Source organism: Ursus maritimus (assembly GCF_017311325.1).
Source record: "Ursus maritimus isolate PB19 chromosome X unlocalized genomic scaffold, ASM1731132v1 scaffold_X1, whole genome shotgun sequence".
NCBI lineage: Eukaryota > Metazoa > Chordata > Mammalia > Carnivora > Ursidae > Ursus > Ursus maritimus.
The window spans coordinates 33,408,288-33,432,581 of NW_024423319.1; the positions used below are offsets into that span (position 1 = coordinate 33,408,288).

The 24,294-nt window shown below is 39.7% G+C and overlaps 1 long non-coding RNA gene across 3 annotated transcripts in view; it reads left to right on the forward strand.

Annotated features, from left to right (window-relative positions):
- Positions 1–21,749, forward strand: part of LOC121102506 — a 103,533-nt gene extending 81,784 nt beyond the window's left edge. For all 3 annotated transcript variants that reach the window (XR_005834562.1, XR_005834564.1, XR_005834563.1), the window contains one exon: positions 20,954–21,749. This is a non-coding gene — a long non-coding RNA (uncharacterized LOC121102506). The remainder of the gene's footprint in view (positions 1–20,953) is intronic.
- The last annotated feature ends 2,545 nt before the right edge of the window (positions 21,750–24,294 follow it).

Genomic DNA, 24,294 nt, shown 5'->3' on the forward strand with positions numbered 1-24,294 from the left:
CAGGCATAGTTGTTCTTGTAACTACTGTTTACTCATTAATATGGATTTTTTAAAAGATTTTATTTATTTGGCATAGAGAGAGACAGCAAGAGAGGGAACACAGCAAGGGGAGTGGGAGAGGGAGAAGCAGGCTCCCTGATCAGGAAGGCTGACACGGAGCTCGATCCCAGGCCCCAGGATCACGACCTGAGCCGAAAGCAGACACTTAATGACTGAGCCACCCAGGCACCCCAATATGGATAGTTTTTAAACAAAGCAAACAGAACATAACAAGAATTACATTTACCCACTATAAAAACACTTTCTTCTACCCTTGTATTTTCTGTGGCTGGCTTAAAAATTAAATTGGAATAAAAGTAACAGGAGAAAAACAATTTTAACTATGTACGGAGAAGAAGGGGAGTTCCACAATTCTCTAGGAGCAGTGCTCTTCTTAGCACAGATACTGCTATTAATGGAAATTTCCTTTTAAAATGTAAATTTCCTTTAGAAGAGGTAGAGTTTCTCTTGCCTCTAACAGTATTTGGTTGTCTTTAGCTCAAAATAATCCATATGCCAAACAGGCATATTTTGGGGTGCATATTCTGAATATCTTCACCACGAAGCTTCAAAAATAATCACCATTTTTCTATGTTTTTGACTGCTTTTTCACTGTATTACTTCAAAGCATACTGATATCTCCCATAAGTGCTAAATTATATATACTCCATATAATGTCATACACGCTAACACAAAATGCCTTTAAAAAAAACCCCAAAATACCGTCATTGCATCTTACAAAAGTTAGTTATTCCCTAATGTCACATGAAAACAAACATGTCTATTTAATTTTATTATAGCCATCCTAGTAAAAATGAAGTCGTATCCCTGTGTGCTTTTAACGTCTATTTCCCTAATGACTAAAAATATTAAGCATCTTTTCTTATATTTATTGGCTATTTGTGTGAAGACAGCGATGGGTTTCAAGACCCACTACCCTTGGCATATTGAATATCTTAAGCTAAAGGAATTTATGCAACGGCATGTGCACAAAGGACTTTCTGACCTTTTGCTGAAACAGGCCATAAAACCCTTCTATGAGAGGCGCCCTCCCTATACCTGGAGGAAAGGAGCCACCTTCTCTCTGAATTAGAAGGGACACAGAGAGGAAGCTGAATATGAACAGGAATTGCAGCGTTTCCCCCATTTTATTCTACTTAGCTGTACTGTGTCCTATCATAACTTTCTGTGACGTTCCACTTTTCATCACATGTAGCGTAAGAACAGCCTGCTTTAACCATTCTTCAGGTTCTCATTTTTTCATGACAACACCCAAGTCATTTAATTTATTAAATGTGATTTCTTTTCTCTTGTTAATCTGTCTTTTGTTACCAGAGTCCCAGTGGAGAATTCAGAAGTGTACAGTAAAAAGATATTTATCCTCCCCTAAAAGAGTAGTGGATTTGCTGCCCGAGAGCCTCATGTGTGTGAATCCACCCTGTGCCACCCTGGTTCACCTTGGCAAAGCCACTTAATCTCTGTGGACCTCCGCTTCTTCACACAGTGAATCCTCACTAAATGTGTCTGACCGTGAAATAGGGAAAGGGGAAACAAGCTTGGACATGGAGCTCGGGAGAAACAGCCATGATTACCTAAAGTGAAGGACAGTGGGGCGCCTGGGTGGCTCAGTCGTTAGAGACTCTGCCTTCAGCTCAGGTCATGATACCAGGGCCCTGGGATCGAGCCCCGCGTCAGGCTCAGCAGGGAAGCCTGCTTCTCCCTCTCCCACTCCCCCTGCTTGTGTTCTCTCTCTCGCTGTCTCTCTCTCTCTGTCAAATAAATAAAACCTTTAAAAATAAATAAAATAAAAATAAAGTGAAGGATAAGAAAAACACAGAGGAATCCCAGGCAGGAGAGTGGAGGTTCATGGCTACAGGCTGTGTCGTGTAATTCTACCTGGGGCGGAAGTGGAAGTGCTTTTTACTTTCCATTGTCCAGAGGGTGCGGACAGAGCATTAGCACTTCCACCAATGTGCTTCCCACCTGTTGAAGACAGCTTAGTTTGGAGGGTTTTCTGTTTCTGTTTTTGACTTTTTTTTAAATTTATTTATTTTTTAATGATTTTTTATTATATTATGTTAGTCACCACACAGTACATCCCCGGTTTCCAATGTAAGGCTCGATGATTCATTAGTTGTGTATAACACCCAGTGCACCATGCAATACGTGCCTTCCTTACTACCCATCACCAGCCTATCCCATTCCCCCACCCCCCTCCCCTCTGAGGCCCTCAGTTTGTTTCTCATAGTCCATAGTCTCTCATGTTTCATTCCCCCTTCTGATTACCCCCCTTTCTTTATCCCTCTCTTCCCCTACCGATCATCCTAGTTCTTATGTTCCATAGATGAGAGAAATCATGATAGTTGTCTTTCTCTGCTTGACTTATTTCACTTAGCATTATCTCCTCCAGTGCCGTCCATGTTGTAGCAAATGTTGAGAACTCGTTCTTTCTGATAGCTGAGTAATATTCCATTGTATATATGGACCACAACTTCTTAATCCAGTCATCTGTTGAAGGGCATCTCAGCTCCATCCACGATTTAGCTATTGTGGACATTGCTGCTATGAACATTGGGGTGCATATGGCCCTTCTCTTCACTACGTCTGTATCTTTGGGGTAAACACCCAGTAGTGCAATGGCTGGATCATAGGGTAGCTCAATTTTTAACTTTTTAAGGGACCTCCACACTGTTTTCCAGAGTGGCTGTACCAACTTGCATTCCCACCAACAATGTAGGAGGGATCCCCTTTCTCCACATCCTCTCCAACAATTGTTGTCTCTTGCCTTGTCTATTTTTGTCATTCTAACTGGCGTAAGGTGATCTCAGTGTGGTTTTGATTTGAATTTCCTTGATGGCTAATGATTTTGAACTTTTCATGTGTCTGTTATGTCTTCATTGGAAAAGTGTCTGTTCATATCTTCTGCCCATTTTTTTATTTATTTGTTTCTCGTGTATTGAGTTTGAGAAGTTCTTTGTAGATCTTGGATACCAGTCCTTTATCTGTAGTGCCATTTGCAAATATATTCTCCCATTCTGTGGGCTGCCTCTTAGTTTTTCTGTTTCCTTTGCTGTGCAGAAACTTTTAATCTTGATGAAGTCCCATAAATTCATTTTATCTTTTGTTTCTCTTGCCTTTGGGGATGTGTCATGAAAAAGGTTGCTTTGGCCGATGTCGTAGAGGTTGCTGCCTATGTTCTCCTCTAGAATTTTGATGGATTCCTGTCTCACATCGAGGTCTTTCATCCATTTGGAGTTTATTTTTGTGAATGGTGTGAGACAGTGGTCAAGTTTTATTCTTTTGCATGTAGCTGTCCAATTTTCCCAGCACCATTTATTGAAGAGACTGTCTTTTTCCCACCGGATGTTTTTTCCTGCTTTATCAAATATTAGTTGCCCAAAGAGTCCATTTCTGGGCTCTCTATTCTGTTCCATTGGTCTATGTGTCTGTTTTTGTGCCAGTACCATGCTGTCTTTGTGATCACAGCTTTGTAGTACAGCTCGAAATCCGGCATTGTGATGCCCCCAGCTTTGTTTTTCCTTTTCAACAGTTCCTTGGAGATTCGGGGCCTTTTCTGGTTCCATACAAATTTAAGGACTATTTGTTCCAGTTCTTTGAAAAATGTCCTCGATATTTTGATCGGGATAGCATTGAAAGTGTAGATTGCTCTGGGTAGCATGGACATTTTAACTATGTTAATTCTTCCGATCCATGAGCATGGAATATCTTTCCATCTTTTTATGTCTTCCTCAATGTCTTTCAAGAGTGATTTATAGTTTCTAGAATATAGGTCCTTTGCGTCTCTGGTTAAGTTAATTCCAAGGTAACGTATGGTTTTTGGTGCTATCGTAAATGCGATGGATTCCCTAATTTCTCTTTCCTCGGTCTCGTTATTCGTGTATAGAAATGCAACTGATTTCTGAGCATTGATTTTGTATCCCGCCACATTACCGAATTGCTCTATAACTTCTAATAGTTTGGGAGTGGCTTCTTTTGGGTTTTCCATATAGAGTATCATGTCATCTGCGAAGAGAGACATTTTGACTTCTTCTCTGCCGATTTGGAAACCTTTGATCCCTTTTTGTTGTCTGATTGCTGTTGCAAGGACTTCTAGTACTATGTTGAATAATAGTGGCGAGAGTGGGCATCCTTGTCGAGTTCCTGATCTTAAGGGAAAGGCTTCCAGCTTTTCCCCATTGAGAATAATATTTGCAGTAGGCTTTTCATAGATGGCTTTTATGAGATTGAGAAATGTACCTTCTATTCCTACACCCTGAAGGGTTTTAATCAGGAAAGGATGCTGTATTTTGTCAAATGCTTTTTCGGCATCGATTGAGAGGATCATGTGGTTCCTGAGTCTTTTCTTGTTGATATGATGTATCACGCTGATTGATTTGCGAATATTGAACCATGCTTGCATCCCAGGTATGAATCCCACTTGATCGTGATGGATAATCCTTTTAATGTACAGTTGGATTCTATTAGAGTATCTTGTTGAGATTTTGGCGTCCATATTCATTAGGGAAATCGGTGTGTTCTCCTTTTGAGGGGTCCTTGCCTGGTTTGGGGATCAAGGTAATATTGGCCTCATAGAATGAGTTTGGTAGCTTTCCTTCTGTTTCTATTTTTTGAAATAGCTTTAGGAGAATAGGTATTATTTCTTCTTTGAATGTTTGGTAGAATTCCCCAGGAAAACCGTCCGGGCCTGGAGTTTTGTTATTTGGAAGGTTGTTTATCGCTGACTCAATTTCTTCATAATTAATTGGCCTGTTTAAGAAATCAATTTCTTCCGTTTTCAATCTTGGTAGTTTATAGGTTTCCAGGAAGGATTCCATCTCTTCCAGATTGCTTAGTTTATTGGCATATAGCTGTTGATAAAAATTTCTAATAATCCTTCCAATTTCAATGTGTTCGTTGTGACCTCTCCTTTTTCATTCTAATTTTAATAATCGGTCCTTTCTCTTTTCTTTTGGATAAGTCTTGCCAGTGGTCTGCCAATTTTATTGATTCTCTCCAAGAACCAGCTTCTAGTCCTGTTGATCTGCTCTACTGTACTTCTGGTTTCTGCTTGATTGATTTCAGCTCTAATTTTGGTCAACTGCTTCCTCGTGTGTGGATTAGGCCTGTCCCTCTGTTGCTGTTCCAGCTTCTTGAGGTGAGAATATAAAAACTGCATTTTAGATTTTTCTATTCTTTTGAGTGAGGCTTGGATGGCTATGTATTTCCCCTTAGGACTGCCTTTGCAGTATCCCATAGGTTTTGGACTGTTGTGTTTTCATTCTCATTGGTCTCCATAAATTGTTTAATTTGATTTTTGATTTCCTGGTTTATCGAGTCATTCCTGAGCAGGATGGTTCTTAGTCTCCAAGTGTTTGAGTTTCTTCCAAATTTTTCCTTGTGGTTGAGTTCCAATTTCAGAGCGTTGTGGTCTGAGAATATGCAGGGGATAATTTCAATCTTTTGGTATCGGTTGAGACCTGTTTTGTGTCCCAGAACATGGTCTATTCTTGAGAATGTTCCATGGGCATTAGAATAGAATGAGTATCCTTTGGTTCTGGGGTGTAGTGTTCTATATATATCTATGAGGTCCAACTCGTCGAGTATGGCACTCAAAGCCTTTGATTCTTTGCTTAGTTTTTGCCAGGGTGTTCTGTCTATTTCTGATAGTGGAATGTTGAGGTCCCCTACTATTAATGTATTTTTATTTATATGTCTCTTTATTCTGGTTAAGAGTTGGCTTGTGTATCTTGCTGCTCCCCTTTTGGGGGCATATATATTTATAATTGCCATATCCACTTGTTATACTTCCTTTAAGAATAATATAGTGCCCTTCTGCGTCTCTAACTATAGTCTGTAGTTTAAAATCCAATTTATCTGATATGAGAATTGCTACCCCAGCTTTCTTTTGAGGTCCATTTTGCATGAAAGATGGTACTCCATCCCCTTACTCTCAGTCTGAATGCATCTTTGGGTTCGAAATGAGTCTCTTGTAGACAGCAAATGGATGGGTCATTTCTTTTTATCCAATCTGCAACCCTGTGGCATTTTATGGGAGCATTTAAGCCATTAAGACTGAGTACTGAGAGATATGATTTTAATGATGCCATGTTGCCAGTAAAGTCTTTGTTTGTATTGGCTGTGACTTTCTGTTCTGTATCACTCTTGGGGCCTTTTTACTTTTATAGAACCCCCGTAATATCTCCTGTAGGGCTGGCTTCGTGGTTACGAAATTGGTTAGTGACTGGCGATTCTGAAATGTCTTTATTTCTCCATCAATTCTGAATGACAGCCTTGCTGGATAAAGGATCCTTGGCTGCATGTTTTTCTCTGAAAGAGCTTTAAATATGCTCCCCCAACCCTTTCTCTCCTTCCAGGTCTGTGTAGACAGGTCTGACGTAATTCTGATGCCTCTGCCTTGGTACGTGAGAAATTTCTTTGCCCTGGCCGCTTTCAATACTGTATCCTTGCATCTAATATTTGCGAATTGCACTATGACGTGACGTGGCGTAGGTTTGTCGTGGTTGAGCTTGGGAGGGTCCTCTCTGCCTCTTGGACGCGAATGTTTGTTTCCCTCAGATTAGGGAAGTTTTCAGCTACAATTTGTTCAAATTCTCTTCTAGACCTCTGTTTTTCTCCACCCCCTCGGGGATGCCGATGATTCTAACATTGGATCATTTCATTGAGTCAGTAATCTCCCGTAACCTACATTCGTGGGCTTGGATTTTTTTAAGAGCAGCGTCTATTTTGGTTTTTTCCTCTATTAACCCATCCTCCAATTCACTAACCCGTTCCTCTGCTTCTGTGACCATGGCCGTCAGAGCCTCTAGTTTTGCCTGCATTTGGCTCATAGAATTTTTAATTTCTGTCAGATTCGCTCTCATTTCTGTCCTTAGGGATTCTATATTCTCAGTAACCTTTTAATAGTTTTTTCAATTCTACTCATCATTTTGACCATCGTTACTCTGAATTCCATTTCTGATACTTTGGTTACATCCGTATCCATTATTTCTGAGGCAGAGGCCACAGACTCACTGTCTTTTCTTTGCTGGGGGGGGCTTCTCCTTCTTGTCATTCTGATGAGGAGAGGTTGCGGGGTTGTCCAGAGCCCAAATTATTGACTGGGTCCCAGGCCGTGCCCCTTGTTTTATAGGGATCTTAGGGATGTGGGCTTCTTCTTTAAAGATTTTATTTATTTATTTGTGGCCAACCAGCGAGAGGGAACAGAAGCAGGGAGTGGGAGAGGAAGAAGCAGGCTCCCAGCGGAGGAGCCCGATGAGGGACTCCTTTCCGGAGCGGGATCACGCCCTAAGCCGAAGACAGGCGCTCAATGACTGCGCCACCCAGGCGCCCGGGTTATGGGCTTCGATTTTTCAGCCTGCCTTCTGTGTTCTGGGGGAGGGGCCTGCCGCACAGATACTCAGGCAACCCTGTTTGGGTAGAGTCTCCGTGTCCCCTGCGAGGGAGGATGGGGATGGGCCCGCTGTGAGCCGGTATTTCCAGGCTTTTGTTCTCTGGCGGCTTTCCCTGGCGGTTTGCTGTGCCTCTTCTGAGAGTTAGAGCAGCAGCGGCCAAATTTCAGCCTCTGTCACGGAACAGAGGGATTGCGGCCCGTTCTCCACTGATGTTCTGGCCACTTTAACTCTGTTACTGTTGGTGCTGCTCAACCCTGCAGTGTCCCGGGATGTGTGCCCCACACCCGGCGTCCCAGCCCTCACTTCCAGGGCCGGCGCGTCTCTGTCCTTTGTGTTTCTAATGCCGTCAGCCGCCAGCCGCCCCGCGCGCTCCGGATCTCCCGGTCTCAGTCTGGATCCAGTGAGCGCACCGGGATTCCGGTGTTCCGCGAGATGCCTGGTGGCGCGCGCACACGGCTCACGGTCTCAGTCTGCTGTTTTGCGCGTGCCGTCCGCGAGCCCCGCCGCTCCCGTGCAGGTGGCTCAGCTTCGGCGCCCGATCGTGGCGGCTCCCTCCCCCTTCCGTTATCTTCCGATATCTGTGGCGGTTCCGGCTCCCGCCGTACCTCAATACTCAGCGCTGGAGATGTTCATTTGTAGAGATCCAGATGCGTCTTCCTGCGTCTCAGGCTGGTTCCGTGGGTGTTTAGGCTGGTCTGGTACCTATCCAGCTCGACTCGGGGGACCGGCTGAAAACGGTGTCTCCTACTCCTCCGCCATCTTAACTCCTCTCTGTTTTTGATTTTTTAATCTTAAATTGCAGTTTGGTTGACATACTAGTTTCAGGTGTACAACATAGCAATTCAACAATTACATACATTATGAAATACTCACTGTGTTCAGTATAGTTACCATCTGTCAGCATACAAACCTACACCAACCTTCTGTACTATATATTCCCTAGGCAGCACTTATCATCCTCATGACTGACTTCATAAATGGAAGTTTGTATCTCATTATTCCCCTACCCCTATTTTGCCTACGCCCTGCAAGCTCTCCCTTCTGAAAACCACTAGTTTGCTCACAGTATTTATGAGCCTATTTCTGCTTTTTTTGGTTTATTAAGATTCTGCATGGAATTAAAATAATATAGTTTATCTTTGTCTGACTTATTTCACTTAGCAACCCATCCATGTTGTTGTGAATGGTACCATTTCATTTTTTATGACAGTAATATTCCACATCTTATTTACCCATTCATCTATCAATGCGCACTTAGATTGCTTCCCTATGTTGACTGTTGTAAATAATGTGGCACTGAAGATCTTTTTGAAGTAGTGTTTTCGTTTTCTTTGGGTAAATACCCAGACATGGAATTGCTGAGTCATGTGGGTATTTGTGTTTTTAATGTTTTGAAGAACCACCATACACTGTTTTCCATAGTGGCGGCNCCACATCGCATTTCCACCAACAGTGCCCAAGGGTGCCCTTTTCTCTACATCCTCAACAACACTGGTTATTTCTTGTCTTTTGATACTCACCATTCTGGCTGGTGAGAAGTAATATCTCATTGGTTTTTATTTACATTTCCCTAATGATGAGTGCTGTTGAGTATCTTTTCACACGTGTCTATTGGCTGTTAGTATGTCTTCTTGGAAAGATGTGTATTCAGGTCTTCTACCCCATTTTTCAATTGGTGTTGAGTTGTATGAGTTCTATATCTACACCCCTATCAGATATATCATTTGCAAATATATTCTCCCATTCAGTAGGTTGTCTTTTTGTTTTATTGATGATCTCCTTCGCTGGGCAAAAACTTTTCGGTTTGATGTAGTCCCAATTATTTATTACTCCTTTTGTTTCCCTTGCCTGGGGAGACAGATCCAGAAAACTATGGCAAAGACCAATGTCCAAGAGTTTATAGTCTGTGTTTTCATCTAGGAATTTTATGGTTTCAGTTTTTACATTTAGGTCTTTAATCCATTTTGAGTTTATTTTTGTGTATGGTGCAAGAAAGTAGTCTAGTTTCATGCTTTTGTATGTTGCTGTCCAGTTTTCCCAGCACAATTTATTGAAGAGTCTTTTTCCTCTCGATATATTCTTGTCTTTATTGGCATGGATTAATTTATGGTAAGTTCACTTTTGGGCTCTCTATTCTGTTTTATTGATCTATTTGTCTGTTTTTGTTCAAGTACTATACTGTTTTGATTACTATAGCTTTGTAGTATAGTTTGAAATCTGGGGGCGTGATTCCTCCAGCTCTGTTCTTTCTGAAGATTGCTTTGGCTATTTAGGATCTTTATCTTTCCATACAAATTTACGGAAATAGAATAACCCTTAAAACGTACGATTAGTATTTTGATAGGGATTACATTAAATCTTTGGATTGCTTTGTGTAATATGGGCATTTTTAACAAAATTTTTCTAATCCATGAGCATGGTATATCCTTCCATTTATTTGTGTCATCATCAGTTTCTTTTATCTGTCTTACAGATTTCACAGTACAAATCTGTCCCTCTGTGGTTAAATTATTCCTAGGCATTTTATTCTTTTTGATGCAATTGTAAATGGGGTTGTTTTCTTAATTTCTCATTCCACTAGTTCATTATTAGTGTACAGAAACACAATAGTTAATGTATATTGATTTTTGTATCCTGCAACATTTCTGTATTGATTTTTGTATCCTGCAACATTACTGAATTCATTTATTAACATTAATATTTTTTGGTGGTGTTTAGGGCCTCCTATATATAGTATCATGTCATCTGCAAATGAAAACGTTTTCCTTCTACCTTACCAGTTTGGGTGCCTTTCATTTTTCTTGTCTGAATGCTGTGGCTAGGACTTCCAGTCCTATGTTGAATAAAAGTGGTAAGAGTGGACATCCTTGTCTTGTTCCCAATCTTAAAGGAAAAGCAGTCAGCTTTTTACCATTGAGTATGATGTTAGTTGTGGGTTTGTCATAGATGGCCTTTATTATGTTGAGGTATGGTCCCTCTACACCTACTTTGTTGAGTTTTTTATCATAAATGGGTGTTGAGGGATGCCTGGTTGTCTCAGTTAAGTATCCAACTTTTTTTAAAAAAAAGATTTTATTTATTTGAAACAGAGAGAGCACAAGCAGGGGGATGAGTAGAGGGAGAGAGAGAAGCAGACACCCCGCTGAGCAGGAAGCCTGATTTGGGGCTCGATCCTGGGACTCCGGGATCATGACCTAGCTGAAGACAGACACTTAACTGACTGAGCCACCCAGTCACCCCAAACGTCCAACTCTTGATTTCAGCTCAGGTCATGATCTCAGGGTCATGAGATCGAGCCCTGCATCCAGCTCCATGCTCAGTGCGGAGTCTGCTTGTCCCTTTCCCTCTGATCCTCCCCCTACCCACGTACTCTCTTTCTCTCTCTCAAAATCTTTTTTAAAAAGAGGATTCTCCTACTCTGCCCCTCCCCCCACTCCGACTGTCTCTAAAAAAAAATTAATGAATGTTGAATATTGTCATGCGTTTTCCACTTCTAATGAGATGATAATATGATTTTTATTCTTCACTTTGTTAATGTGCTAAATCATGTTGATTGATTTGTGGATACTGAATCATTCATTCGTCCCTTGAATAAATCCCACTTGATTGTGCCGAATGATCTCTTTAATGTATTGTTAAATTTGATTTGCTAACATTTTGTTGAGGATTTTTGCATCTAAGTTCATCAGGAATATTGATCTGTAATTTTCTTGTTTTTGTAGTATCCTTCTCTGGTTTCGTTGCCAGGGTAACAATGGCCTCGTAGAATGAAATTGGAAGCACTCCTTCCTCTTCTGTTTTTTGGAGTAATTTAAGAAAGATATGTATTAACTCTTCTTTAAATGTTTCGTAATATTCACCTGTGAAGCCACCTGTTCCTGGACTTCTGTTTGTTAGGTGTGTTTTCATTACCAAATCAATATCATTAGTAGTTGGGAGTTTTCAGATTACTGATTCATTTTGGTTGGTAGTAATTGGTCTGTTCAGATCTTCTGTTTCTTCCTAATTCAGTATTGGGAGATTGTGTGTTTCTAAGAATTTATCCATTTCTTTTAGGTTGTCCAATTTGTTGGCATATAATTTTGAATAGTAGTCTCATAATCCTTTGTATTTCTGTGGTGTCGCTTGTAACTTCTCTTTCATTTCTGATTTTATTTACTTGAGTGCTCTTTTGTTCTTTATAGGTCTGGCTAAAGGTCTATCACTTTTGGTTATTTTTTCAGAAGACACCTGGGTTTTTTGAGATTGTCTGTGTTGACCTGAAATGGAAAATTGAAACAGTCTGGCCAGGAAAAACCTCTCAAGGTCCCAGTTTTCTTCCTTCTCTGCTGCCCTGGAAATTCCCCCCCCACCTCCACTCGAACAGAAAGGAAATGGGTATATAGAAGGGCTGTGAATCAGAGCAGGAGCCAAGGCTAGTAGTAGCCTGATGTCGCCAGTCATGAGGTGGGGGTGCTGAGCCTATGCAGGTCCTCTGTAGGAGTGGAATGGAGGCAGGGGATTCAGTGATATTGGGTGGACAGCAGACCAGTCGTGCTGCCCTGGGGTTGATGCAGACTGTGCATTTCTTTTTATTTTAAATTGAAGTATAATTAACATACACTGTCATATTAGTTTCAGGTATACGATATAATGACTCAGCAATTTTATACATTACCCAGTGGCCATCAAGACAAGTGTGCTCTTAATCCCTTGTTTTTAAGTTTTTATGTTTGAGGTGTACAATACAGTGATCCAACACTTCCATACAACACCCCGTGTTCATCACAAGTACGCTCCTCAATCCCCATCACCTGTTCACCCATCCCCCCCACCCCCTGCCCTCCGGTGACCATCAGTTTGTTCTCTACAGTTAAGAGTCTGTTTCTTGGTTTGCCTCTCTTTTTTCCCCATTGCTCATTTCTTTTGTTTCTTAAATTACATATGAGTGAAATCATGTGGTATTTGTCTCTCTGTTGACTTATTCACTTGGCATAATATTCTCTAGCTCCATCCATGTCGTTGCAAATAGAAAGATTTCGTTAGTTTTATGGCTGAGTAATATTCCATCATGTTTATACACCACTTATTCTTTATCATCAGTTGTTGGACACTTGGGATGTTTCCGTAGTTTGGCTCTTGTAGATAATGCTGCTGTAAACATTGGGATGCATGTACCCCTTTGAATCAGTATTTTTGTATTTGTTGGGTAAATACCTAGTAGTACAATTGCTGGATCATAGGGTATTTCTATTTTTAATTTTTTGAGGAACCTCCATATTGTTTTCCAGAGTGGCTGCACCTGTCTGCAATCCTACCAACAGTGCAAGAGGGTTCCCCTTTCTCCACATCCCTACCAACACCTGTTTCTTGTTGATTTTAGCCATTCTGACAGGTATGAGACGATACCTCATTTTAGTATTGATTTGTATTTCCTTAATGATGAGTGATGTCGAGCATCTTTTCATGTGTCTGTTGGCCATCTGGATGTCTTCTTTGGAAAAATGCCTGTTCATCTCTTCTGCCCAATTTTTGATTGGATTGTTCATTTTCTGGATGTTGAGTTTTGTAAGTTCTTTATGTATTTTGGAACCTAAAACTGTATCAGATATGTCATTTGCAAATATCTTCTCCCATTGTTTTTCGTGCGATTGTAAATGAGATTCATCACTTAATTGCTTTTTCTGCTGCTTCATTATTGGTGTATAGAAACGCAAGATTTCTGTACATTGATTTGTAGCCTGCAAATTTACTGAATTCATTTTTAAGTTCTAGCAGTTTCTTGGTGGAGTCTTTTGGGTTTTCTGTATATAGCACCATGACGTATGCAAACAGTGAAAAGGTTTACTTTGGCCTTGTCAATTTGGATACCTTTTATTTTTTGTTGTCTGGTTGCCGTTGCTAGGATCTCCTTTACTATGTTGAATAAAAGTGGTAAGAGTGGACATACCTGTCTTATTCCTGACCATAGAGGAAAGCTCTGTTTTTCCCCATTTAGGATGATATTAGCTGTGGCTTTTACATATATGGCCTTGATGATGTTGATGTATGTTCCCTCTAAACCTAATGTTGAGGGTTTTTATCATGAATGAATATTGTACTTTGTGAAATGCTATTTGTGTGTCTATTGAAATGATCATCTGTTTCTTATCCTCTTATTGGTGTGATGTATCACATTGATTTGCAAATACTGAACCACCCTTGCAACCCAGGAATAAATCCTACTTGATCATAGTGAATGATTTTTTTAATGTATTGTTACATTTGGTTTGCTAGTATTTATTGAGAATTTTTACATCTATGTTCACCAGAGCTATTGGCCTGTAGTTCATTCTCTCTCTCTCTCTCTCTCTCTCTCTCTCTCTCTTGGTGGTATCTTTATCCAGTTTTGGGATCAGGGTAATGCTGGCCTCAGAATGAATTTAGAAGTTTTCTTTCCTTTTCTATTTTTTGGAATGGTTTGAGAAGAATAGGTATTAACTCTTCTTTAAATGTTTGGTAGAATTCGCCTGTAAGCCATCTGGCCCTGGTCCTTTGTTGGGAGTTTTTTGATTACTGATTCAATTTCTTTGCTGGTTATCAGTCTATGTTTTCTATTTCTTCCTGTTTCAATTTTGGTAATTTATATATTTCTAGGAATTTATCCATTTGTTTTCAGTTGTCCAATTTGTTGTCATACATATTTTCATAATGTTGTCTTAGAGTTGCTTGTATTTCTGTGGTGTTGGTTGTGATTTCTCCTCTCTCATTTGTCATTTATTTGGGTCCTTTCTCTTTTCTTATGATAAGTCTGGCTAGAGGTTTATCAATTTTATTACTTTTTTCAAAGAACCAGCTCTTGGTTTCATTGATCTGTTCAATGGTTTGTTTATTTTCTATATCATTTCTTTTCTAAAGATTTTATTTATTCAAGGCAGAGAGAGAGAGAGAGAAAGCATGAGCAGGAGGAGAGGCAGAGGGAAAGGGAGAAACAGACTCCCTGCTGAGCCGGGAGCCAGACACGGGGCTTGATCCCAGGACCCCCAGATCACAACCCGAGCTGAAGGCAGATGCTTAACCATCTGAGCCACCTAGGTGCCCCTATATCATTTATTTCTGCTCTAATCTTTATCATTTCCTTCCCTCTGCTGGCTTTAAGCTTTAATTGTTCTTTTGCTAGCTCTTTTAGGTGTACGACTAGGTTATTTACGATTTTTCTTGCTTCTTGATGAAGGGCTCGTATTGCTATATACTCCCCTCTTAGGACTGCTTTTGCTGCATCCCAGTGGTTTTGGATTGTGTTTTCATTTTCACTTGTTTCCATGTATTTTTTTCTTTGATTTCCTGGATGACTAATTCATTGTTTAATAGCATGTTATTTAACCTCCATATATTTGTGGTCTTTCCAGAATTTTTGTGGTTGATTTCTAGTTTCATAATGTTGTGGTCAGAAAAGGTACATAGTATGATTTCAGTCTTTTTGTATTTGTTGAGACCTATTTTGTGACCTAATATATGATCTACTCTAGTGAATGTTCCACGTGCACTTAGAAAGAATGTGTATTCTGCTGTTTAAGGATAGAATGTTCTCAGTATATCTGTTGAGTCCATCTAGTCCAGTGTGTCATTCAAAGGCATTATTTCCTTGTTGATTTTCTGTTTAGATGATCTGTCCACTGAAGTGGGGTATTAAAGTCCTCTACTATTTTTGTATTATTATCAATTAGTTCCTTTGTTTATTGTTTTATATATTTACAATTGTTATATCTTCTAGTTGGACTGTCCCCTTTATTATTACATAGTACCCTTCTTTGCCTCTTTCTCTACAGTCTTTGTTTTAAAGTCTAGTTTGTCCCATATAAGCATTGCTACTCTGGCTTTCTTTTGACATCCATTTGCATGACTCATGTTTCCCCATCCCCTCACTTTCAATCTACAGGGGTCTTTAGTTCTAAATTGAGTCTCTCGCGGGCAGCATAAACATGGGTCTCGTTTGTTTGTTTTATCTGACACCCTATGTCTTTTGGGTGGAGATTCAGTCCATTTACATTCAATGTAATTATTGATATATATGGATTTATTGCCATTTTATTACTTGTTTTGTTGTTTCTGGACATTTTCTCTGATCCTTTTTTGTGTTTCTTTCATGCCTTGCTGATTTTCTTTAGTGATCTATTTGGATTTTTTTCTCTATTCTTGCATGTTTTTTGGTAGTTTTTGATATATGGTTACCATTAGGTTTGTATATAAACTTTTCTGCATATAACTATAGTCTTTATTAAGTTGATGGCTATTTAAGTTTGAACCCATTCTTTTCTCCTCTCCTGCCCATGTTTTGGGTATATATTTTATATCCTTTTTCTGTGAGTTCCTTGACTTGATTTTTTACAGAAATACTCACTGCTTTTGTATTTCCTACATTTATACTGTCACATTTGGTCTCCTTTCCACTCAAAGGGTCCTCTTTAATATTTCTTGCAGGGCTAGTTTAGTGATCATGAACTCCTTTAGTTTTCATTTGTCTGGGAAACTCCTTACCTGTCCCTTTATTCTCAGTGATAGCTTTGCTGATGCAGTATACTTAGCTGCTGAATTTTCCCATTCAGCACTTTGACTATGTCATTGCACTGCTTTCTGGCTTGTAAAAATTTGTTTGAAAAATCTGCTAGCTTTATGGGTTTTCCCTTGTAAGTTACTGACTTAGTCTGTCTTCCTACTTTTGAGATTTTTTTCTTTATCTAAAAAAACATTTATTATATTTTGTGAATTTAATTACAATATGTCTTGCTGTGGGCCTGCTTTTGTTGATTTTGATGGGAGTTCTCTGTGCCTCCTGGATCGGGATGTCTGTTTCCTTCCCCAGGTCAGGGAAGTTTTCAGCTATTATTTCTTCAAATAAATTTTCTGCCGCCTTTTCTCTCTCTTCTTCTAGGACTCCTACAAGACAAATGTTTTTACGATTGATGGAGTCACTGAGTTCCCTAAGTCTATTCCTGTTTGGCATAATGCTTTTTTCCCTTTTTTGTTCAGCTTCATTGCTTTCCATTACCTTGTCTTCTAGGTCATTAATTCGTTCCTCTGCCTCTTCCAGCCTGCTGTTCGTTGCATCAAGCCTGTTTCTAATTTCATTTATTGCACTCTTCCTCTGTGATTGATTCTTAACTCCTTTGTCTCTGTGGTAAGGGTCTCACTCTTTTCTCAAGTTCAGTGAGTATCTTTATGATCATTGCTTTAAAGTCTCCATTGGGCATGTTACTTATATCTGTTTTGCTCAGATCTCAGGCTGTGGCTTTATCTTGTTTTCATTTGGGATAAATTTCTTTTTCTTTTCTTTTTTTTAAGCCTCTAGTTTACTGTGGAAGCCAACAGAAATCAGCAGTTTAGGGATGCCTGGGTGGCTCAGTCGGTTAAGCATCTGCCTTTGGCTCTGGTCATGATCCCGGTGTCCTGGAATCAAACCCCGCATCAGGCTCCCTGCTCAGTAGGGAGTCTGCTTCTCTCTCTCTCTCTCTCTCTCTCTGCCCCTTCCTCCGCCCCCATCCTGCTTGTGTTCTTCAAATAAATAAATAAAATCTTAAAAAAAAAAAAAAATCAGTTATGTCTCCTGCTTTTTGGTCCCTGACCTAAATGTGTCAAGTTTTAACTAGCTGTGCTCTGGTCTGCTTGTGAAATGAGGCCAGTCGGCACCCTCGCCAGAACTGAGACCCTGCAGAACTCTCTGGTCAGGAGATGTAGTGTGGGCAGGAGCCTGTGCTGGTCTTCCCACCAACAGAGCAGCAGGGTTCCTTTTTCTCCATACCCTTGACAGCACTTTGTCATTTGTTGTGTTTTTTATTGTAGGCATTCTTATAGGTCTATGGTGATATTTCATTGTGGTTTGATGTGTGTTTCCCTAATGATGAGTGATGTTCATCATCTTTTCATGTGTCTGTTGGCCATTTGTATGTCTTTGGAAAAATGTCTATTTGGGTCTTGTGCCCATTACTAATCAGATTATTTGATTTTTTGGTGTTGAGTCGTATAAGTTCTTTATATATTTTAGATATTAGCCCTTTATCAGATATATCATTTGAAAATACCTTCTCCCATTCAGTATGCTGCATTGTTGTTTTGCTGGTTTCCTTGATTGTGCAAAAGTTTTTTTTTTTTTTTTTTTAAGTAAACTCCACCCCAACGTTAGGCTCAGACTCATGACCCTGAGATCAAGAACTGTATGCTCTACCAGTCAGGTGTCCCAAATACTTTTTATAAAAGTGTAGTCCCAAGAGTTTATTTTTGCTTATTTCTCTTGCCTAAGGAAACATACCTAGTAAAATGTTTCTACCGCCAACATCAAAGAAATTACTGCCTAGGTTTTCTTCTAGGAGTTTTATGGTGTCAGTTCTCACATTTAGGTCCTTAATCCATTTACAGTTTATTTTTGTATTTGGTGTAAAATTGGTCCAGTTTCATTCTTTTGCATGTAGCTGTCCAGTTTTCCCAACACCGTTTATTGAAGAGATTGTCTTTTCCCCACTGTATATTCTCACTTCCTTGGCCATAGGTTAATTGACTATATAAGCATGGATTTATTTCTGGGCTCTCTATTCTGTTCCACTGATCTGTGTGTGTTTTTGTGCCAGTACCATACTCTTTTGACTACTACAGCTTTGTATTATAGCTTCAAATATGGGATTGTGGTACCTCCAACTTTGTTATTCTTTCTCAGTAATTCTTTCCTTCTTAGCTATGGATTACTTTTAAGAGTATCTTTTAGGGATGCCTGAGTTGCTCAGTCAGTTAAGCATCTGCTTTCGGCTCAGGTCATGATCCCAGGGTCCTGGGACTGAACCCCAGGTGGGGCTCTCTGCACAGCAGGGAGCCTGCTTCTTCCTCTGCCTGCCACTCCCCCTGCTTGTGCTCTCTCTCTCTGACAAATAAATTCTAAAAAAAAAAAACACACATTTTAAAACTTTATGTATTTCTTTTTTTTTTTTTAAGATTTTATTTATTTATTTGACAGAGACAGAGAAAGCCAGCGAGGGAGGGAACACAAGCAGGGGGAGAGGGAGAGGAAGAAGCAGGCTCCCAGCAGAGCAGGAAGCCCATTGTGAAGCTCAATCCCATGACCCTGGGATTACGCCCTGAGCTGAACGCAGACGCTTAATGACTGAGCCACCCAGGCGCCCCAAAACATTATATATTTCTTTTAAAGAGTTTCTTTTAAGGGTGATTACACTGGGGGGTAGATCTGGGCAGGGGTTACTTTAGTTCTCCTTTGAAACACTTCAGCATTTGTTAAGTTTTTTTTTCTTAAAAATAATCAAGTAAGAAAAAAAATGATTACCTTACCAATGGAATTGAAGAGTCAACAACAACAACAACAAAAACCCTTCATAGTCAATTGTTTAGAAACAAAATAGCTGCAAGTTACCAATGAGTCTAGGAAGCTCCTTAGACTATCGCTTTTATTTTGGTTTTTTCCTAAGATTTATTTATTCATTTGTGAGAGAGAGAAAGAGAGAGCAAGGGAGAGGGGCAGAGGAAGAGAGAATCTTAAGCAGACTCTGCACTGAGCACAGAGCCTGATGCAGGGCTCGATCTCACACCCCTGAGATCATAACCTAAACCGAAACCAAGAGTCAGACGCTGAATCAACTGCGCCACCCAGGTGCCCCTAGACTGTTGTTTTTAAAGGATCTTTATTTCCAGCTCTTTCTCCACCCCCTTCTAAGGAACAAAATGCATGGAGGACACATACCCCAAATCAACACTCTTCATCTCTGGTGGCATGAGTGGTTGTCTTCCTTTCCTCTCTACACTACACTACCTGTTTCTGCACACCTTACTTTGTAAAAACATGGGATTTATTTTTCTAAATGAGGACATATTTAAATAAATGCACCAGTCAGGTACCTAGGAGTCACTGTGACCCAGCACATCCCCACCCACCTAGGCGTCACGGATACCACTTGCAGCAGCCCCGGGAAGGCCAGGAAGCAGCACTGGTCCCGTAGCAGGTCCTTAGCAAAGTGCACGAGGTGATGTGGTTCAAGAAGTGCCTGTTTTTTTTCTTTTCTTTTCTTTTTTTAAGATTTTATGATTTTATTTTATTTATTTGAAAGAGAGGGCGAGTGCATGCACCAGCAAGGGGAGGGGCAGGCAGAAGGCGAGGGAGGAGCAGGGGCCCCATGGTGGGGCTCGATTCCCAGGACCCCGAGATCATGACCTGAGCTGAAGCCAGACGCTAACCAACTGAGCCACCCAGATGCCCCAAGAAGTGCCTCTTCTTGGAAACCTGGTTCTCTCATTTGGGGATGGAGCAACTAAGTCCATCATAACATCAGGCTTAGGAATGTTACAAACTTACATTATTTTTTGACACTACTTGTTTAAACTTCTTTCAATTGTAAATAGTTTTATAAATTGTCAATATTAAGTTTCCCGCTTTATTGTTCCATGACAGACATTATTTGCCCACCAGCAGAAGGGAAAAATAATTTTCTTTTACTATTCTAAGTTCTTGCTGAGGCCACTATAACAATAGATAGATGAACAAGAGTAAACAAACAGAAATTTATTAACCTGTGTATCCTCCCTATGACACATGGGAGTCCCCAGAGTTAAGCAACACAAAGGCTTGGTTACAACTTGAGTTTACACAGTATTTTAGCAGAGGAGCAATAAACTTTTAGAGTAATTACATGATAATAGAAAAGGACCTTGAGTCTCCAAGACAATAAATTGTGAGAAGGCAAATATATGGGAAACTCATGGTAGATAAAGGTTAGTCAGTAAAATCCGTTCTGTAGATTTCTCTAGTGCCCTCTCCATGCTAAGGGACTAATGTTTTCTCCAGGGAGTAACTTTTCTCCTTCCTGGTAGATATAGAGGACATCTTTTAAAATTTATGCCGACTTTTAGGCAAATGGGGAGAGGGCTTGGAGCTTTGCTTGTGTAGGCTTCTGCTTAACTGCCTTCAACTCAATAGTCTTTATGCCAAAGTGGCACATTGTGAGGTTGCATATTCTGCCACCATCACTACAAATCCATGCTGTGTATATCTGGTTATGTATGAGAAATTTCATGTTCATTTCAAGCCCTGAGCAAATCTGAAGAAAATGCAGGTTCCTCCTTACATTTATACAAACAAAGGACAAAAGTCTACTATATACACACGTATTTGTCGCCTGCACGTATATCCAGATACCTGTGTCCTGTTGGTCATTTACACATGGTTAAAAAAAAAAGTTTAAATGACCAAACTGTGCATTAGGTCTACTACTGGACAATGGGATGTCGAGGAAGCTCTTTCAATCATCTCTGTACTGGGATCTTTTTTTTGGTAGACAAACGGGGAATTTCAATTTTGATTTTTAAAAGTAGTATTGTTTTAAAAAATCGACGATTGCCCAATAGCACATAACACAGAAATGAATTTTTGATCCAAAATAATTATAGCTTCTTTCCCATGTGAGGAAACAACACATGAAAACCTTGGAATTCTCGGGGTCTTCCTGCAAGTGATAACAATAACAGTGGTTTACGTTTTCATCTTTTTACAGATCTATGAAATAGGAGGATCCGAAATGAGGACACCCTTTATCAATTAATAAAACAATGAAGCTCGTTAAAGAGGTTAAAAACTTAGGCTACAGGAAGAAACTATGAAGGAAATTACGAAGAGAATTCTATTCACAATACCATCAAAAAGAATAAAATACTAATGAATAAACCTAACCAAGGAAGCAAAAAACTCGTATACTGAAAACTACAAACTATTGATGAGAAACAGTAAAGAATACACAAATGTGTCGAAAAACAGCCCGTGGGAAGATGTCAGCATTACCCAAAGCTTCTTCAGGTTCACTGCAATCCCTATCAAAATACCAGGGATGCTTTTTGCAGAAAACGGAAACATCCTAAAATTCATAAAGGAATTTCAAGGGACCACCAAAACCTCAAAATAACCTTGAAAAGAACAAAGGTAGAGGACTCACACACCCTGATTTCAGAATTTGCTAGAAAATTGTTACACACTCATCAATACAGCGTGGAACCACCACGAAGACGGATACGTAGACCAATGGAGAAGACCAGAGAGCCAGAAACACATCATCATTTGTATGATCAAACGATTTTCAACAATGACGCCAACACCTCGGGATGGTGAAACGCAGTCTCTTCAACAAATAGTGTTGGGCCAACTGGATATCCACATAGGAAAGAAGTTGGACACTTACGCTACACAATATACAAAAACCAACGCAAATTATGTTAAAGCCCTAAATGTAAAAGGCAAAACTATAAAAAAGCTAGAAGAAAACATGGTTAACATTTTACTGACATTGGATTTGGCAGTGATTTCTTGGGTATGACATGAAAACAACAGGCAAAAAAGGAAAAACAGACAAATGAGACTACAAAATAAAAACTGTTTTGAGTCAAAGGACACAAGCAAGAGTGAAAAGACAATGTACAGAATGGCAGAAAATATTTGCAAAACAAACACTTGATAACGTATTAATACCTAAAATATATAAAGAACTCCTACATCAAAACAACAGAAAACAACCTGCTGAACTAATGTGTAAAATTTTCAAAGCACATTTCTCTCAAGATGACATACACATGGCCAACCAGAATATGAAAAGATGATTAACGTCACTAAACTTCGGAGAAGAATAAATTAAAAACAAAATGAGATACTTACTCCCTTACACACGTTAACATAGCTATTCTTAAAAATAAACAAAAAACAAATCTTGGTGATTCCACATATATGTGGGAAAGTAAAGTGGTTCACTTCACAGAAAAACAAAGCATAATGACAAATATCCATGGCTGGGGGGAAAGAAAACAGGGACATGTTGTTTGAAGAATACAGACATCACTTCCCCAACATAGACAGGTTTTTTGTTGTTTTTTTTTTTTGTAAAGATTTTTTATTTATTTGACAGAGAAAGAGGCAGCGAGAGAGGGAACACAAGCAGGGGGAGTGAGAGGGGGAAAAGCAGGCTTCCCACTGAGCAGGGAGCCCGATGCAGGCTCGATCCCAGAACACTGGGATCACGACCTGAGCCGAAGGCAGACGCTTAACCACTGAGCCACCCAGGCGCCCCTGGACATGTTCTTAATATCTATACTATAACATTAAGAATATATTGAAAACTAATGCTCAGTACAGTAAAAATTGGTTCTATACTACATTATATACAATGATTACTTTCAAGAACAACAAAATTCTTAATGTAGACTACAGTATTATCAAACATGCTGGGAATAATAAAGAACAGTTTTCAAGGTGAACTAAAAAGACTTGTGAAAAGAAATTCCAGAGAGGAAAAAAACTCAATAATGATAGCTTTCTACATGACTGGACTAAGGTAATCTGTGTACAAGAATAATCCTTCTATGTCTTAATTCACTGTTAGCGACAAGTTTTATTATTTCCCCTTCAATTTAAAATACAAATATCATTTTCTGTAGTGAAGCTTTGATGGCATCTTTACATAGTCACGATATGAGTCTCATGAATTTTCAGGAAGCAAAATCAACCATACTTACAGTATAACAGAAACCATTTTAGGATGCCAAGTGGCCCCGACTTGGGGCAAGAAGCAAGAACAGAGGATGAAGACTTAGTCTGGAGACCATCAATGAAAGGAAGATGGGTGAGCTACAAAACTCTAACAAGTACAAATCTGTATTATTGAAGAATGGATGGGACCCTGGAGAAGAGGGACCGGACATGGCTCACCGGAATCTCCTGATGCTGACAGACTGTCCCCTGAACCAGGCTCTGTTGCTTCAGTTTATATGCACACACGGAGGAATGTACAGGCTGAAGTGAACAGCCAGACTTGAATTCCAGGAACCTTACGTCGCATTTGTAACCTCGGGGTTCAGCTCTTACATACACTCACTCACTGTCCAAACAGATCATGGCCCCAAGAAGCTTTTGAAGATACTTAATCCAGTGTGAGATCAAAATCCATTTGAATGTATGAAAATTGACACGTCCTTCTCCATCCCAGTGATCTGTGAGACCTGATGCCCAGAAATGCCCCATTGCTTCTGTGATGGGAGCACAGGGCAAGTCGATGTAGACTGCTCACAAAAGATGGTATCCATCACCAACTAATGACCTACCTCTTGCCATCAAGTGGGCAAAACTGACCAGAAAATTTCAAATACACATAGGATTTAACCACAAAACCTTTCCCTGAAACACACACACTATTCAAATGGCATTATTTGAAGTGCCTGATAAGTCAATGCTGGAAACAGCCGTGCTTAAAATCACACTGTGAAGTTTCGTGAAACCAAGGCTATGCATATCCTCTTTGATTATCCTATAAATGATGTTCCAACAAAACAAATTCTTCAATATCAAAAAAACCAGAATGAACTCAGTTTCTCTGCAAACGCATATGTGTATGCTATAATATCGAAAGCATCCTCATTAAACCTACAACCTAACAATGAAAATCAATACAGCCTCCAATACTAATACACTAAATGAAAACAAAAAACTGATCATACCTCATAATATATAAAATTGCTGAAAACCTATAAGGGAAAAAAAAGCATAAAAAAGAACCGAAACATGAAAACAAGATGTACAGACTATTACTATGTACACAAAAGGGCTTCTTCCAAAAAAAAAAACAACAAACCTAAAAATGCTGACATTTCGCACCACGCAAGCTAAACATAAAATGTTTAACACCTGCACAAAAATGTGTCATTTACCAACCTACATTATACAGCTTTACCCAAAAGAGAGCATTACTGGGACTCCTCCATACTCCCCCTAGCATTGTCTGAAGCAAACCAAGTTGCCTACGGGAGCTCTGACGTCGGGGCACTCAAGAGGTAGGACTAACAGGCACTTCGTCTCCTC